Source organism: Anabrus simplex, chromosome 2 (assembly GCF_040414725.1).
Source record: "Anabrus simplex isolate iqAnaSimp1 chromosome 2, ASM4041472v1, whole genome shotgun sequence".
In the NCBI taxonomy this organism is placed as follows: Eukaryota; Metazoa; Arthropoda; class Insecta; order Orthoptera; family Tettigoniidae; genus Anabrus; species Anabrus simplex.
The window spans coordinates 1,197,255,144-1,197,271,516 of NC_090266.1; the positions used below are offsets into that span (position 1 = coordinate 1,197,255,144).

A 16,373-nucleotide genomic window follows, 5' to 3' on the forward strand; every position below is an offset into this window, starting at 1 on the left:
CATATTGGAGATAAGTACTAGGCGCGCGCTATGCATATCAACCGCGGGTGGGAATAGCTCACGGGTAAATCATTAGCTTGGGTACGCGAGCCGTATTATAAATAGGCGGCTGAAGAGCGCTGGAGATCCACTCTCTGACTGTCGAGCTGTTGCGACGGCGTGATACAACTCCAGGCGGACATCGAGATTAAGAGCTGAGCAGCGAGCAGCTATCATCCAGCACAATCTATTGGGGAATGGAAGTAAGTAAATAACCGCATAATCAAGTTGAATCCTTCATACTACATGTGTTTGCCTGCCTGTCATGAACATGTACTGCCTATAACTCCACTGCCTTGCTAGTAGCTTCAAATCACTTTGAGGTCCAAGTATTAGAAACGAACTTCGTAATCTTATGATAGCTCAGATTATTTCTGGAAAAACATCTCTGTGATAGAATGACTGGATCTAGTCACCATATGTGAATCTGTGAACTACTGATGTAGTTGACTTAACTCTAGTAGTGAACGGGGCGTTAAAACGTGTGAGAGGGACGTTAGTGGAGACAGGCATCGAATCAGAACTCTCGGTAACTTATGTCTCTTTACAGTTCCCCTCCACCGATCCAGCGAGAGCAACGTCGCAGAGAACGAGAAAGGAGGATGGCAAGCTGTAGAAACGGAGCAGCCGTCAAGACATCGAGCATCGACGCGGGGACACCGGGAAGGCAAGCTCACCACGACAGCGGAGAAGACACCTGACAACCTTCACAGAAGCTGCCGGAGAAGCCTTTACCAGCCAGCATGGCTCCAGTAATCCATCTAACTTTGCGGCTAGCAGTGACAACCGTCAACATGAAATAAACACCAGGGGTCCATAGAGAGCTGCCTCGCAATGTCTTCGGTACTTCCAGGTCAGACAGATCCAATTTACTCTAAGCATGGGATAGATCAAAATTAGAACTCAAGATGGCCGTCAGCCACGACAGTAGCTCTCCAATGTATATAATAATTTGTATAATGTAAAGATGCACAGACCTCGAACTCAGGGCAGTAGGATAGATAGTAGATTGTATATTTTCCACTTGTATAAATTTCTGTTCCTTTTTCGTGGCATCTTTTACGTCTTGGTCATATTAGCTAGATCTCTTAGTCAGTTACGGCCGTGTCGACAGCAGTGTAGATTTTCATTGGTGGTCGTACGTAATTTTTACAAAATGGAGACTTACTCCTTGACTTGCATGGGTTAGCGTGGCTGGGTGTGTGAGCCATCGCTCTGGAGATGTAGATGCGCTAAATATATAGCTTATTGCTCGCAATGACATTATGTGACTTCGCGCTGTTGAATGATGTATAATTAAGGTATGTTCATTACGCCTCATTGTAGCCAGGAAATTGTAGTGCCAGGGGATTGTACCCTTATGTAATGATGGAGAAGCCCTGTGGAGGCAGATCTGAGTGAATGATATTTACGTCTTAGCCATATGAAGGCAGATATGAGATGATGATTATGTAATTTCGGCACTATGGATGTGAGATGTACGTAAGAGTAAACGGATACTTGATGTACGGGGCAGGAATTCCCTGTAGTCGAACAGCTGTGTGCATCAGATAGGGTGGCATGGCTAACACTCTCCTAGGTGATTTATGTGAGTCAAGGACGTCAAGTTTGACGTCACAGGCAAGAATTTTGTATCTCGCTGTCTGCGTTTTTTTTTCTTAAGTGGTCTGAAGGGGGAGTCGCCCATGGCTGTGGCTTGTGAATGGCTGCCTGCTAAGACCGCATTCTGTTTTGTACGGCCGTGTTCTTCATAGATTTGCCTCTTGTTCTTTTGTTACCAAATGTTGGAACTATAATTTTGATGGTTTCATTTATGAGTTTATGTATCCTAGTTATGCTGGACTATGAGCTTTCATCCAGTCCAGACCTTGTACAGGGTAGTTTTGTTGTAAGTAGATCATGGGTTCGAGGTTCTGTGACACAACATTTTTCATGCATAGGAGATGGCTCCTTTGAGTTGTTGTGCACAATTTGTTTGTCTCACTCTTTACTTTGACTTATTCCGTGATTCCGTGACTGTTCCAGCTTGGCTGTGCGAAGGAATTGAGACCAGGAAATCAACGACGAATATCGCGTGACAATTAAATGAGATGTTAATTCCTTGTAATTTATGTGAGAGATTTGGTCTTTTTATTGTAATAAATTATGTCCTATTCACTGTGAATGCAGCGTTTTTCCCATCTTTGTATTTTAATGTTGATTATTCTTACCTGCTAGTTCACATATCCTGTTGTCTCATCGTCTGTTGCCCTATGTTTTTTCCCATTTATCCCTGAGACATGCTTTATTTGAGTGTTGCTGTGCGAGGATATGTACGCAGGTAAGACTATGTGCATGAGGCCGCGCTTGTGGGAGTTTGTCACTACAATGCTCTTGGTTCGAGACCGGCATTCGCCTGGCCGGAACCGAAGGGTGCTGTAGGGCACAATATTGTAAGAACAACAAGATGGTGGCAACTGGCAACAGTTGTGTTTTCGTACCTCAGACATATTACTTTCTTTTCCTAGTCTTTCTTGTGTATAGAAGTGTGTCGTACTGTGCTTTCGTATCTAGAACCATCCCTGAAGCAAGTGAAGTGTCGTGGTCCTTCGCTGAACGGCATTATATTTTGTCCAATTTGTCAGTCTCTGATCTCCCTGTGCTTCGCCATACTCCTGTCTCTTCCAGTGAAAGGACGAAAGGTTGCCATTCTTCCTCAAGTGCTGTGTTCGTTTTCTTACTTCTTCTTTCTGGCAATGTTCATTTAAATCCAGGGCCGCTTAATGTTTATTATCAGAATACGCAGAGTCTGAAAAACAAATTAACTGACTATGTACTCAGTAAACCTGAATTTAGCGAGTTTGATATCTTATGTTTCACTGAAACTTGGTTACCTGATTTTGTTTCGGATGGTGAACTTCCATTCTCATCTAACTTTTCAGTGTTCGGTAAAAACAGAGGTACCGGTAAGCATGGGGGTGGTGTAATGATTGCAATTGGTAATAAACTTAAAGCCCATCACAGACCTGACCTAGAAACCAAATGTGAGATAACCTGGATTGAAATTACGATTTCCAGAAGTAAAAATTGTTAGCTGGCTGCTTCTACCGTCCACCCTCCGGGGATATCACAGCGTTAGAAGGTTGCTTTAATTCAACGGTTTTGGCTCTGAATAAATCCAATGATATTGTGCTAATCGGTGATTTCAATTCACACATATCCTGGCAATCTACAACCACTGGAACAGTAACCGACCCTGTGGAATAATTTATTTTTTCAAATTTCATAAACGGTCTTCATCTACACCAGTTCTGCTTTAAACCCACCAGAAATCTGGGAATATTGGACCTCCTCTTCTCTACAGTAACTAGTGTTAGTGTGTCTGTTGGCAGAAACATTCTTAACGCTGACCATGACTCAATAGAAGCTACCCTCAGCCTACCTGCTTATCGACATACAGACTTCCCACCCGCTGCGAGGCAAATAAAGTAGACTGGCTTGTTGTCAATCAGGACTAGTCATCTCTCCCTTGGTGCCGGTTATAAGCTGAGCATGACGTCAACAGTGCAGTTTCCCTGTTTGAGGATTTAATATTTACCACTATTAAACAGCATGTACCTTTCTCCAAACCCAGAACACATAAATATCCCCCCTGGCTGAGTGCAGAAACTAAACTGCTACTAAAGAACAAAACCCCTGCTGGTCACTCTGGAAGTATATCCCCAATTCACACACGTATAATACTTTTAAACACCTCATGAAAATTTCAAAATCGCATCTTAAGGATGACTACAACTGGATGGTCACATGCCAAATCGAACCAAGCGCCAAAATAGGATTTTTTCGTAAACTGGTATAACATGAATATAGATAATAATATCTTCTTGTGCCAAAGTGGTCTAAAGTTACCATGAACCAGGAGGAAGTGACATCACAAAGTTGTTGTGGCGTAAGTTTGGTTATACTGATTTCATTCTTCCAGAGTGAACCAAACACCGAAAGAAGATGGCTTCGGAAGGAAATGGTCTACGAGCGAGGCATTTTATTTCATCCAGAAACATCACAGAAATAACAGCAGATATCCAGAATGACTTCAGTTCTGGCTCCTCAGACCTGTTTTACCCTGAGGAATGGGAAGAATGTATGAGTGGAGGTAAGTTTTGCAATATTTTTACAGTAAATACGTTCATTTAATTTGTTGTATGTCAGGAGACAGCCATGAAGAATCCACATCAAGGTCATGGTCGACACTGATTTCAATGATAAATCCATAGACATTGAAATCAACACGCATCGTAGAAATCAGTAAATTAACTGTTCAGTCAGTATTTTTGTGTTGGAAATAACCAAGTGCATGAATCGGAGTGTATATTAATTTGTGTAGGATTAGAATAGATGTCTTTTAATTTCAGCAGTGTTTCCCTTTGATTATTTTTATTTAGCATAGGTGGTGACTGACTGCGGTTATAAATGTAGATAGATTTTCTTTTATTAAGGTGGGAGAATTTCTGCTGTATTTTGTATAATGCCAGGTTCATGACAGATCACGTCAATTCAACTAGACAGCATCTTAGGATTCACTTCTTGTTTACATAATAGCAGCAAACATAATTGGAATCATCACCAAACAGTACACCCAACAGATAAAAAATTTTCTCATGTATAAAAATCCAGACAAGGTTGATTACAAAATTATAAATGTGTATTATGTATTTTCGTTTTATCTATTCAGGTAGTTCGGATCCCTGTGAAACCAAATATGGTAAACGCATGTCGTGCAAATGTAAACAGTGGCTGTTCACTGGACTAGATAATCAAACTTGAGGTGATTGACCTCGTATCTTCATGGTTTTACACAGTGATGCCACCATTAAATCTGTAAACTGGTGATAAAGTAAGAAATCAATCATTGGCAATAAACTTTATGAGGTAATTTTGATATGTCAGATGGAGACACTTAGCCGTGAGAGGCCACTAAGTCTATGTAAACATCAATGTAATTGAATTTAGATAAAAATGTAAAGGGGAGCAGTGAATCCCAAAGACTACTGAATGTTCTGAATTATAACAATGCACATGTAAACATCACTAATTGGTAATTGTTAATGAATAATTGTAATATTTTAATTAGCCAAGTTCTGCCATTAATTCATATTCAAGATTTGTGTTAGAGAGTGGTTATCCAGTTGCACAAGCAGAGAATATTGTAGTGTCATGATTGTCTAGAAACGACGTAGTTAACTAGAGTAAATTTGTTTTATTAATTATATTTGTTTAGTTAATTAATGATGACAATTTTGAGCCTCCATAATTAAATCAGTGTAGTTGATTTGGAGGATGAAGACAGTTGTTTTTGTATGTTTACTATGAGTTGATGACAGTCACACTTGTTACACACATGCTTGAATCAGATTTATATTTTCATTTGAATTCCTAAAAAAAATGATTATTTATTAATTTTATTAAATGTTTTTTAATAAAACATATCTAAACGTCAGTCTGGGCCGGTATTTCTTTTATTTCAGTAGATAGATTACTAATAGCCTAATATCCTCATATCACACCGCACATGACAGTCTAGTGAACGATATCACCCCTGGAGAGAAGAGACATCTGCGGTGAGTATATTTTATTACAGGGCAGCCGTGGCGGATCCAGAAAGAAGAAATCAACGCAGAGGAAGAAGTGCAAAGGGTGCAATATCAAGAGGTATTACAAAGTATTATACGTTTAAAAAAACAATAAAGCTTCAGGCAGTGACAACATTCCTGCTGAGCTTATTAAATATGGTGGAGAAGATTACATAAATACATATATAAGTTCATTCTAAGAATATGGCACGAAGTTATTCCAAAAGAATGGCACCGGGCAAGTTGGCCGTGCAGCTGTGAGCTTGCATCCAGGAGATAGTGGGTTCGAACCCCACTGTCGGCAGCCCTGAAGACTGTTTTCCGTGGTTTCCCATTTTCACACCACACAAATGCTGGGGTTGTACCTTAATTACGGCCATGGCCGCTTCCTTCCCATTCCTAGGTTTTTCCTATCCCATTGTTGCCATAAGACCTATCTGTGACGTAAAGCAAATAGAAAAAAAAGCAGGAATCACTTACTGTCCCAATTCATGAAGGAGGGATAAGGAAGAACTTCGAAATTACCGTGGTATATCACTTGTAAACACGGCCTTCAAAATTCTGTCTTTTATTCTTTCACAGCATTTAAAACCATTTGCTGAAAATTTTATTGGGGGCTACATGAATGGTTTTTATAGTAACAGATGCACTAAAGACAACATATTTGCAATTAAGACTATTAATGACAAGGTGTGGGAACACAAGGAGTCGGCTCATTATATCTTTATAGATTTCTTCAAGGCATATGATTCAATCCATGGAGAAGGGCTGTGGAATATCGTGATGGAGTTTGGCTTTCCCATAAAATTAATTAACATGTGCAAACAGTGTATGGATGGTAATGTTGGCTGTGTTTTGCTCAAGGGTAGAAAATGAAGTTCCTTCTAGAATAAAACTGGACTGAGACAAGGGGATGCACTATCTCCTCTTTTATTCAACATTGCACTGGAAAAAATTATCAGGAAATTAGCTCTTGTACCTGCTGGCATCATATTGGGGAGACAACATAAAAACCTTGCACATGTGGATGATACTGTTCTTATTGGCCGCAATGAATTAGAAATCAGGCAGTTATTTGTGGAACTAGAGGAAATGGCAGCAACAACTGGCTTACAGGTGAATGATAAAAAGACATAATACATGGTTGTACAGAGACCGAATCATGAGAACGTTGACAGACTGCCTTTGAAGATTGGGAAATATATATTTAAAAGAGTAGAGGAGTTTAAATTCCTTGCTGTATTAATCGATGAGCAAAACCAAAGGCAACAGGAACACCAAGCTAGAATTAAGAATGCAAATAAGGCATTTTATTCCATGAGCCCTATATTAGGCTCCAAGTTTTTAACAAGGAATGCAAAAATGATTATCTACAACACAATCATTTGACCAGTACTTCTGTATGGTTCCGAGACATGGAGTATAACCAAGAAAGAGCAGCAGCAGTTGCAAGTCTTTGAGAATAAAGTTTATAGAAAAATATTTGGCCCATGTTTCGATCCTATCTCCCAAGCTGGCAGAAATGATCTAATTATGAGATTTACACCCTCTCTCAACAACACACTATAATGGGTGTGATAGAATCCAACAAACTGTGCTGGGCTGGACATGTACTGAGCATGCAGGATAACAGAGCACCAATATAAGGGATCTCTTAATTGGAAAAGACCTTCAGGAAGACCCCAAAGCACCTGGAAGAAGGAGATCAACAAGGTGTGCCGGACGCTCCAAATTGATAACTGGGAAGGGTGGGCTCAAGATCAAAAAGGATGGAAGAGGATTGTGAGATCGGCACAGGAACTTCACGTCCCTAAGAAGCCTACGGAGTGAGTGAGTGAGTGAATAACAATAATTATAAAAAACAAGTATTACACTCCATCACTACTGTTTTTGATTTACTAAGGATGGCCAATCAGAATCGCTTGAAATTGGTCCAACAAAGTAATTTATTTACCACCAAAAAAAGTAGGACATAGTTTTTGCTCATTTTTGTCATCACAGTATAATGGGTGATAGCACTAGCACTGGTTTCACCATGGGCCTTCTGAAATGGGAAACGATCTCTAGCTGCATTGCAAAGTTTCCTGTACTTCATCACCTGAGATATACTGTAAATACAAGGCCACTGTGAATGAGCGTTGTTGTGTCGGAGTGTCAAGTGACTGACCGGAGCTGATTTCAATAACAGGCATTATCAATCAGGTGGAAATTTACTTTTATTGATATAATGTAAATAAAACTTGATACAGGAAATGAAGCGGACTTCTTGCAAAGGAATTAGTGTGTCAGACTGGGGACATCCTAGCCAGCCTGGAGGACATACCTGGCCTTTCCTTGCATTGTGCTTTTATCTGGTTTCACCATGGGCCTTCTGAAATGGGAAATGATCTCTAGCCACATCACAAAGTTTCCTTACTTCATTACCTGAGATATAAATACAATTCCACTGTGAATGAGAGTTGTGTTGGAGTGTCAAGTGACTGATTGGATCTGATTCTAATAACAGGCCTTACAGGGATGTTCCACCTAATCAACACTGGAACATTCCTAAAAGGCCTGTTATTGAAATTAGGAAATCATCAACATGGAACATGAAGATTATAAATTACGATGATTGGAGCTGGATGGCAGTACTGCTGGACTGTCATCAGTAGCCTACATCCGTACTATACCTTCAGTTGTATGTGACCCCTTGGTGATGCTAAATGGGTGACAACACTAAGATGGGACTGAACTGTGTGAATAAACCTTTCAGTCAGAGAGTAAGAAGAAACAGAAATACACAAAGAGGTTCTTCCCAGGACCCACCTGTTCGAAATATTGGACCATCACTACTAATCTATCAAATAACTTTGATGGTATTGAGGTTAAAATGAAAATACTTAGCCAAATCTTTGAAGGGACATTCATTTGATGTTACTGCACTTCAGGAAACCCATGTAGCAGATGACATCCAGTAGCAAACAAGAGGGAAAATCCTGGGATTTAACCTGACAACCACTCTTAACCACTCAAAATATGGGTTAGCTACTTATGTAAGGAATAACATCTGCTATTATCAAGTGACAGCTTCCTAGTTCTAATAATGATGTATTCTCCTCCATCACAATCAAGAGTGGTAATATAATGATAGTCAATCATTACAAACCTGGTATCAAATGGCCAACTCCACCATTTTCCAATCAAACAACATCCAACTGTTATTGTACGGGACTTCAATAGGCATCATACTCCAGGGGATAAAAGAATGACAAAAATGGAGAACGACTTTCAGACTGGATGGAAACCGAAAACATTAAGCTTATCTATGGTACTAAAGACAAAGCTACCTTCCACTCTGCTCAATGGAATGTAACAATTGCATCCTACCTTGCAAAATCTTCATCGGCGCAGCACCACGCAAACTCATCACTCGCCTACCTGACCATCTTCCGCAGAGGCGATTCGCAGACTGAGCACAGAGTCACCGCATGTTTCAATCGTCCTCATCACCAGTGATGTCACACCTTCCACAAGGTTTCAGAATGTGTAAGTTTCCGTCTGTGTTCAACCTGGTGCAACCGACCAATCAAATCAGTCCAATTTTCATCATCGGTGTGGTTGGAGGGTGGTCCTCACCAGCTAATATCCCATACATCTGGGACCTATAATTATAGACTTCAACATGAGGTGAATTAAAGGGATACTTGAAACTTTGCCCACTGGACTTTGTGTGGAACCAGCTCCAATCCTGCCTTGCTCTTGTCTATCAATCCATCTATCTATCGATCTATCTACCTACCTAAACAAGTTCCCATTCTGTCCCTGAAGGCGACAGCAGGCCTAGATGGTAATGTCATCTCTCACAGCAGGAGATTTGTAACGGTGAAGGAGATGCTCGGAGAAGTTGAGAGGGTTAGCGGCCGTGGCCTATACTAGGAACTGTCCCGGCATTTGTCTTAGTACAAGAGAATGGAAAACCACGGAAAACCATTCTCAGGACAGCCGACAGTGGGGACCAGCCTCTGTCCATTTCCCGAATAAAAAGGCAAAGAGACAGTAGAGCCGTGGCTACCTGTAGGCCAAAACCTACTCTGCATCCGCCGACCCCTTACTTTTAACTCTCATGCGGAATATATATATGGGGAAGGTATCCCTTTTTCTACGAGTGCTGCACACGTAAGACTGTTGTCTACAAATGGACTTGGAAATGCATGATTTAAGGTTTTATTATAATGTTACAAATTAAACTCCGCCTGTTTTATTACTCATAATTTATTTCAGGATGACCCAGAATCACATGCGCACGCACACACGCATGCACGCGCACACGCACACGCACACAAGTCTATCCAGCTATGAATGGCCACACTTACTAATTACTGTATATTTACAAGTACCTCCTCTTCCTAACGGCACAGCAGGAGGTCCAGACCGTTGCTATACATGCGGACGGTTAATCCTCACTTTCACTTCAAGTCCAGCCACCTCATACAGCAGCTGTGTGTGTACCACTGGGTCTGAACACAGGACTACGGGCCACTCAACACACGATGACTGTTCATTAGTTCGACTCCAGAGACAGTCCAGTAATTCACATATTCACATGCAGTGAACAACCAAAGAGCAATAGCTCAACAGTATTTAACAACAGCGAATATTAACACAGGTCAATTTACCCTCACACTCGCAATAGCGGCTCCCCTCGCTGACTCACGGTAATCCTCAGTCCACAGAAATACAAAAACACACAGTACTCACAGGCAGTACACATCTTACGTTCCGTTGTCTCCAGCCCAACCTACTCACTGGAATCTCTGACACCACAACCATAGCTCCTGGTTCAGACCTTGGTGGGACATCAGTGACAGCCAACACCTCTGTCACTCTCAGACAGCCATCGAACACTGAGTCTCTCAATGACTACACCACGAAGTCCAACACTGACCCCAAGTCCAACGTCGATAATGGCTCCACCACGGAGACCAACTCTGACCGACTGTCCGCGGCTAGCCTCCTTTTTTATAGCTCAGGTGATTTGAGCCAGAATTTTCGAGGTGGCTAGAGGCAGAACATTCCATTGAAACTCCAAGAAACGCACAGGTAAGCCGGCCGACAAGAACAATACACAGAAAGGCCGGCCCCACTCCACAAGCTGGCTGGGAGATCCCAGGTCGTGTGAGTCACTGGCACCTTCCTGGAAGTACCGAAAGGGGTTACAATGGGGCTGACATGTAACATTGCCCCCCTTCGGGAGCTGATCACCCCGATCAGTTACCTTCTCAGCTGTTCTTCGGTACAGCACCCGTTGGTCTATATGTACCACCTTCATCTTGCACCTTGGCTGCCGTCGTACTCGGTAGCTGACATTGTTTATTCCTCTCAGTACGTGGTAAGGGCTTTTCCACATCCTATGGAGCTTGAAAGACAAGCATTTCTTCCTTACGGGATTATACAGCCATCCTAGGTCGTCCTCGTGAATTCCCGTGGTGTCTGCTCGTTGATGCACCTTCACCCGGTCACTCTCTATGCTCGAACTCTCCTTGACAGCGGCGCCCACATCCTCCGGCCTCCTTGTCAGATCCAGGCAGTACCCATTGTTTGGGATAGGATGGTCCTCAGCTGGCCGAACCCTAAATCCATAGGAAGGCGCAGCTCTCTTTCACACGGCGTCCTTACTGGAGTAGATACCGCTGCCTCATGCACTGCGGACTGGTAAGCCAGGGGAACCAGGGGAAGGCGACGATCCCTGTCCCTCTGAGTTTCCATCCAGGCATCACAGTTCCAGTTTCCTACAAACCCTATGGTGACTACTCGGCAGGAAACTTCGTGCTCAGCCTCCCTTCTGGAACAGAACTTAAAGTCTTCTTGGCAAGGTACAGTGTCAAAAACAGATCAGATGTAAGGCTTTTCAGGCGTTTGCTCTATTAACCAGTGTTTCGTCTTAGGTCCGACACTAGACTCATCAGAGTGGGATGTGTCAGACCCTACCCACTGACGCTGGGGTGTATGCAGGTGAACTTATCAGAAGCCCCAGAAGACACTGTGTTTTGGATGTCAATATCTTTAGAATTAACGGTTATTCCAATTTTAGAATAGTCATTCATATTGTTAAACTATTAATGTGTTCATAAATTCCTATGTTTATATATTTTATTACTTTATTGTTAGAATTATAATTAAGCACAAATTTGTCAAAACTAATCAAATACGACAGGTCTTAATTGTCAGATGATTATATAGGCTGAGGATGCTTGAAATTCAAGCGAAACATGTCCCTATAAAACAGTGTTGTAGCATTATGATCTAACAACATAAAACCAATTGTATTGAAAACGTGGGATATAAAAAATCACAATATTGTAAGCATATTATAGCAAATAAATACGGGTCTAATCATGAGATTGGTTACATGTAAAATTTCTCTGTCCGTCAAACATCATCTTCTAGCCATCTTCCATCTCCTCCTGGTGGTCTTCTGATTTCTCCTGGCTGTCTTCAGTCTTCTTTCAGCCGTCTGCCAGCATCTTTTGGCCGACTATTGCCTCCTTCTGTCCATCTTCCGTCTTTGATCGTCATCCATCTTTTTCGGGCTGCCTTCCATCTTCTTCTGATCATCTTCTATCTTCCCCTGGAGGTCTTACGAATTCATCCGGCAATTCTCCATTTTATTCTGATTGTCTTCAGTCATCTTTCGGCCACCTTCCATCTCCTCCTGTCGGTCTTCCATCTTCTTCGGGTCATTCTCCGTCTTTTCCTGGCCATCTTCCTTTTTTTTTTTCATCTGGTTGTCTTCTGTCTTCTTCTGGCTGTATTCCGTTTTCTTCTGGCCGTCCTTCACCTCCTTTATCCACCTCTCCCAGCTTTGTACTATCATCTTCTGGCTTTCTTCCATCCTCCTATAGCCTGCATCCAAATTCTCCAACATCATTTTCTGGCCTTCTTCTATCTCCTTTCGACTGTCTTCCATCTTCTTTTGATTTTCTTCCATCCTTTTCTCCATCTTCATCATCATATCAAGAGCGCATTAAACTGAGCCTCCATTTTCATGTGGCCTCTGGTCTCAACTGGCACGCAGTAATTAACACAAGATGAAAAAAATATTTACATGAGTGTGCATTCACCGATGTTCTGGAATGTTCCCCATGGAGGTTGAAACCTGCGGTCTCTGGTCCGCTGCTTTACATGGATTACAATGATGTATCACACACGGGGTCTATTCCAATTTCTGACACCAATTTGTTACGAATAAAACTTTGTCTGTTGCATTACTCATAATTTATTTCTGAATGAACTTTCAGAATGACCCAACAAATGCACATACACACACGCCTATCCAGCTATGAAGGCCACACTTACTCATTACTGTCTATTTACAAGTCCCTCTTCCTTACAGCACAGCAGATGGTCCAGCCCATTGCTATACCTGCGGACGGTTAATCCTTACTTTCACTTCCCCAAGTCCATTCACCTCATACAGCAGCTGTATGTGTACTGCTGGGTCTGAACACAGGACTACGGGCCACTCAACACACGATGACCGTTCGTTGGTTCAAATCCAGAGAAAGTCCAGTAATTCACATATTCACATGCAGTGAACAACCAAACAGCAACAGCTCAACAGTATTCGACCAGAGCAAATATTAACACAGGTCCATTTACCCTCGCACTCACAACAGGGACTCCCCTCGCCGACTCATGGCGATCCTCAGTCCACAGAAATACACAAACACACAGTACTCACAGGTAGTACACGTCTTCCATTCTGTTGTCTCCAGCCCAACCTACTCACTGGAATCTCTGACACCACAACCATAGCTCCTGGTTCAGACCTCGGTGGGACATTAGCGACAGCCAACACCTCTGTCACCCCCAGCCCAGCCACCGAACTCTAACACACTAAGTCTCTCATTGACTTCACCACAAGGTCCAACACTGACCCCGAGTCCAGCACCGATAAAGGCTCGACCACGGAGCCCAACTCTGACTGTAGCTCCACCACGGAGCCCAACTCTGACCGTAGCTCCACCTCGGAGCCCAACTCTGATGACTGTCAACGGCTAGCCTCCCTTTTAATAGCTTGGGTGATTTGAGCCAGAATTTTTGCGAGGTGGCTAGAAGCAGAACAATCTCCAAGAAACTCGCAGGTAAGCCGGCAGATGAGAACAATACATGGATAGACTGACCCCACCCCACAAGCTGGCTGGGAGATCCCAGGTCATGAGAGTCACTAGCCCCTTCCTGGAAGTACATAAGAGGTCACCAAGGGGCTGGCACTTAACAATATCCAACTATGGAGTTAGTTTTCAGATTTATGTATTAGCCACTCAATGCATGATAAATTGTTTAGTTCAGCATAGTGAAGAGTTTGGCTTATACGTTAATCCTTTCAAAGTAAAAATGATGGTGTTCTCTAAACAGATAACACAAGCAAATCTCACAATACAGTAAAAGGTAATATACGGTAGTTGAGCAAGTATCCTCCTTCAAACACTTGGGCAGGCATCATGCTGAATGACCAGTGTGATTCCAAACGAGAGATGAAATATAAAATTGAGCAGGCCAGGAAACAATTCATTACCATGAAGAAATTCTTTGTAGGGTCAGATCTCAGTCTGCACTTACAAATCTACATGATCCGTTGCTACATATTCTGTATTATCCTATGCAGATGGACCCTCAATCCACGCAATGAAAAACGTATTGGGGCCTATCATCATCTCTTGCGCATACCTTGGATATTGAAAATTCCAAATGTCAAGTTCCTTCATCGGATGAAAAAGCAAAAAGAACTGAGACTTGGTATAAAATAAAGGAAAACGCAATACCTAGGACATGTCATGAGGGACAAGCTGTATTAATCATTACAGCTAATTACCGAAGTCAAGATACAATGGAAAAATAGTGTGGAGGAGATGGTAGTAATATGGTGTGATGACTCAATATTAGAAGATATAACAAATTTTAGAGGTGGAATTAGTAATCTGTAAAATGAAAATGGGGAAGGCACGAAGAGTGAATGAAATTAGTATGGAAATGATAAAGGGTGCTGGACCAGTTGGACTAAAATCAGTGTACGGATTGCTAAAAAGCATACTGAAGCAGAAACATGTGCCAGACAACTGGGGAGAGGGAATATTAATACCAGTTTTTAAAGAGGGAGACACAAAGGTGTGTGATACGTATAAAGGAATCACACCCTTATCACAAGTGGCAAAAATACTGGAAAGGATATTAGTGAGAAGAATGAGAAGAAAGGTAGGAAGAGAGTTGCAAGAGGAACAGTACAGCTTTAGAAGTGGAAAATCTACAGTGATGATGATGATGATGCTTGTTGTTTAAAAGGGCCTAACATCTAGGTCATCGGCCCCTAAATCTACAGTGGACGCAATATTCAGCATGAGGCAATTAATGGAAAAGAATTGGGAATATGGAAAGTATCTGGTCATGACATTCATACATCTAACAAAGGCATACAATAGTGTTCCCTGGGAGAAGGTTTGGGAAACCATGGTCAAAAAGAGACTGGGTACACAAATTGTGGAATTGGTGCAAGCAATCTACAACAACTACATCAGCAGCGTACAGACTCTGGTTGGAGAGACGGAATGGTTTAGAAATCAAACTGGATTAAGACATGAGGAGTGTGCTGTCACCTCTTTTGTCATTAATGGTTATGGATGAAACTGTAAAGGAGGCAGAGAAAGCACATTGGAATAGGGAGATGAAGTTACTACAATTTGCAGATGACATTGTGGTATTGTGGCACTGTCATCTTTACTATTCACAATGGTGGTGGATGACATAGTAAAGGCAGCAAGGGAAGATTATAGATGGGAAAGAATGAAAGTAATGACGTCTGCAGATGATGATGTGATCTGGGGAGAAGATGAGGAGGTATAACAACAGCTGAATGTACTGAATAGAAGGACTGAACAATGGGGATCGAGGATCAATGTGGAGAGCAAGACAATGGTGATGAGTAGAGGAAGTAAAGAAGGAAAAGGAACTATCAAAATTGGAGACAAGGAACTGGAAATAGTAGAACACTTCAAATACATGAGAAGTGAACTAACAGAAAATGGAAGGTTGGATATGGAAATTAGTACAGGGATACAACTCGGGAGTGCCTTCTACCACCGGGTATGAAAATTATTATGGAATAAATATGAACCAATGAAGGCTAGAGAAATAATGTACAAGGGATATTACTTACCTATAATAATAATATATGCAGCAAACCTGGGCAATGACTCAGAGAGATGAGAGTAAATTCCTAAGGTGTATGGTACAGAAGACAAGGAGGGATAGAGTGACACATGAAGACATACGAAAAGAGCTAAATGTGCAAAAACTAAATGAAAAACTGGAAAAGAACAGACTGAGGTGGTTTGGACATGTCAAACAGATGAAAGAAGAAAGACTGCCAAGACTAGCACTGGAAAGACAGGCGACAGGGAAGAGAGGATGAGGGGGACCAAAACTGTGATGGATGGACTCTGTGAAATAGAGCATAGGATAACGGAACTTGGACTGGAACACAGTATTGGATGAGAAATGGTGGAAGAACAGGACGAAGTGAAGAGGAACCATACTTGTCTCCACCTGGTGTTAGCTGGAAAATGGAAAATGATGAATATAATGATGATGATGATGATTGTGGTCTGGGGATTGAACAGGAAAGTTGTACAAGAAGTACTTGATGCACTGAACAAGAAAATTAAATAGTATGGTAAGAAAATCAGC

At 41.9% G+C, this 16,373-nt stretch overlaps 1 protein-coding gene across 2 annotated transcripts in view; it reads right to left on the reverse strand.

Annotated features, from left to right (window-relative positions):
• Positions 1-16,373, reverse strand: part of LOC136863834 (dynamin-binding protein) — a 446,212-nt gene that overhangs the window by 371,544 nt on the left and 58,295 nt on the right. The window lies entirely within an intron of this gene.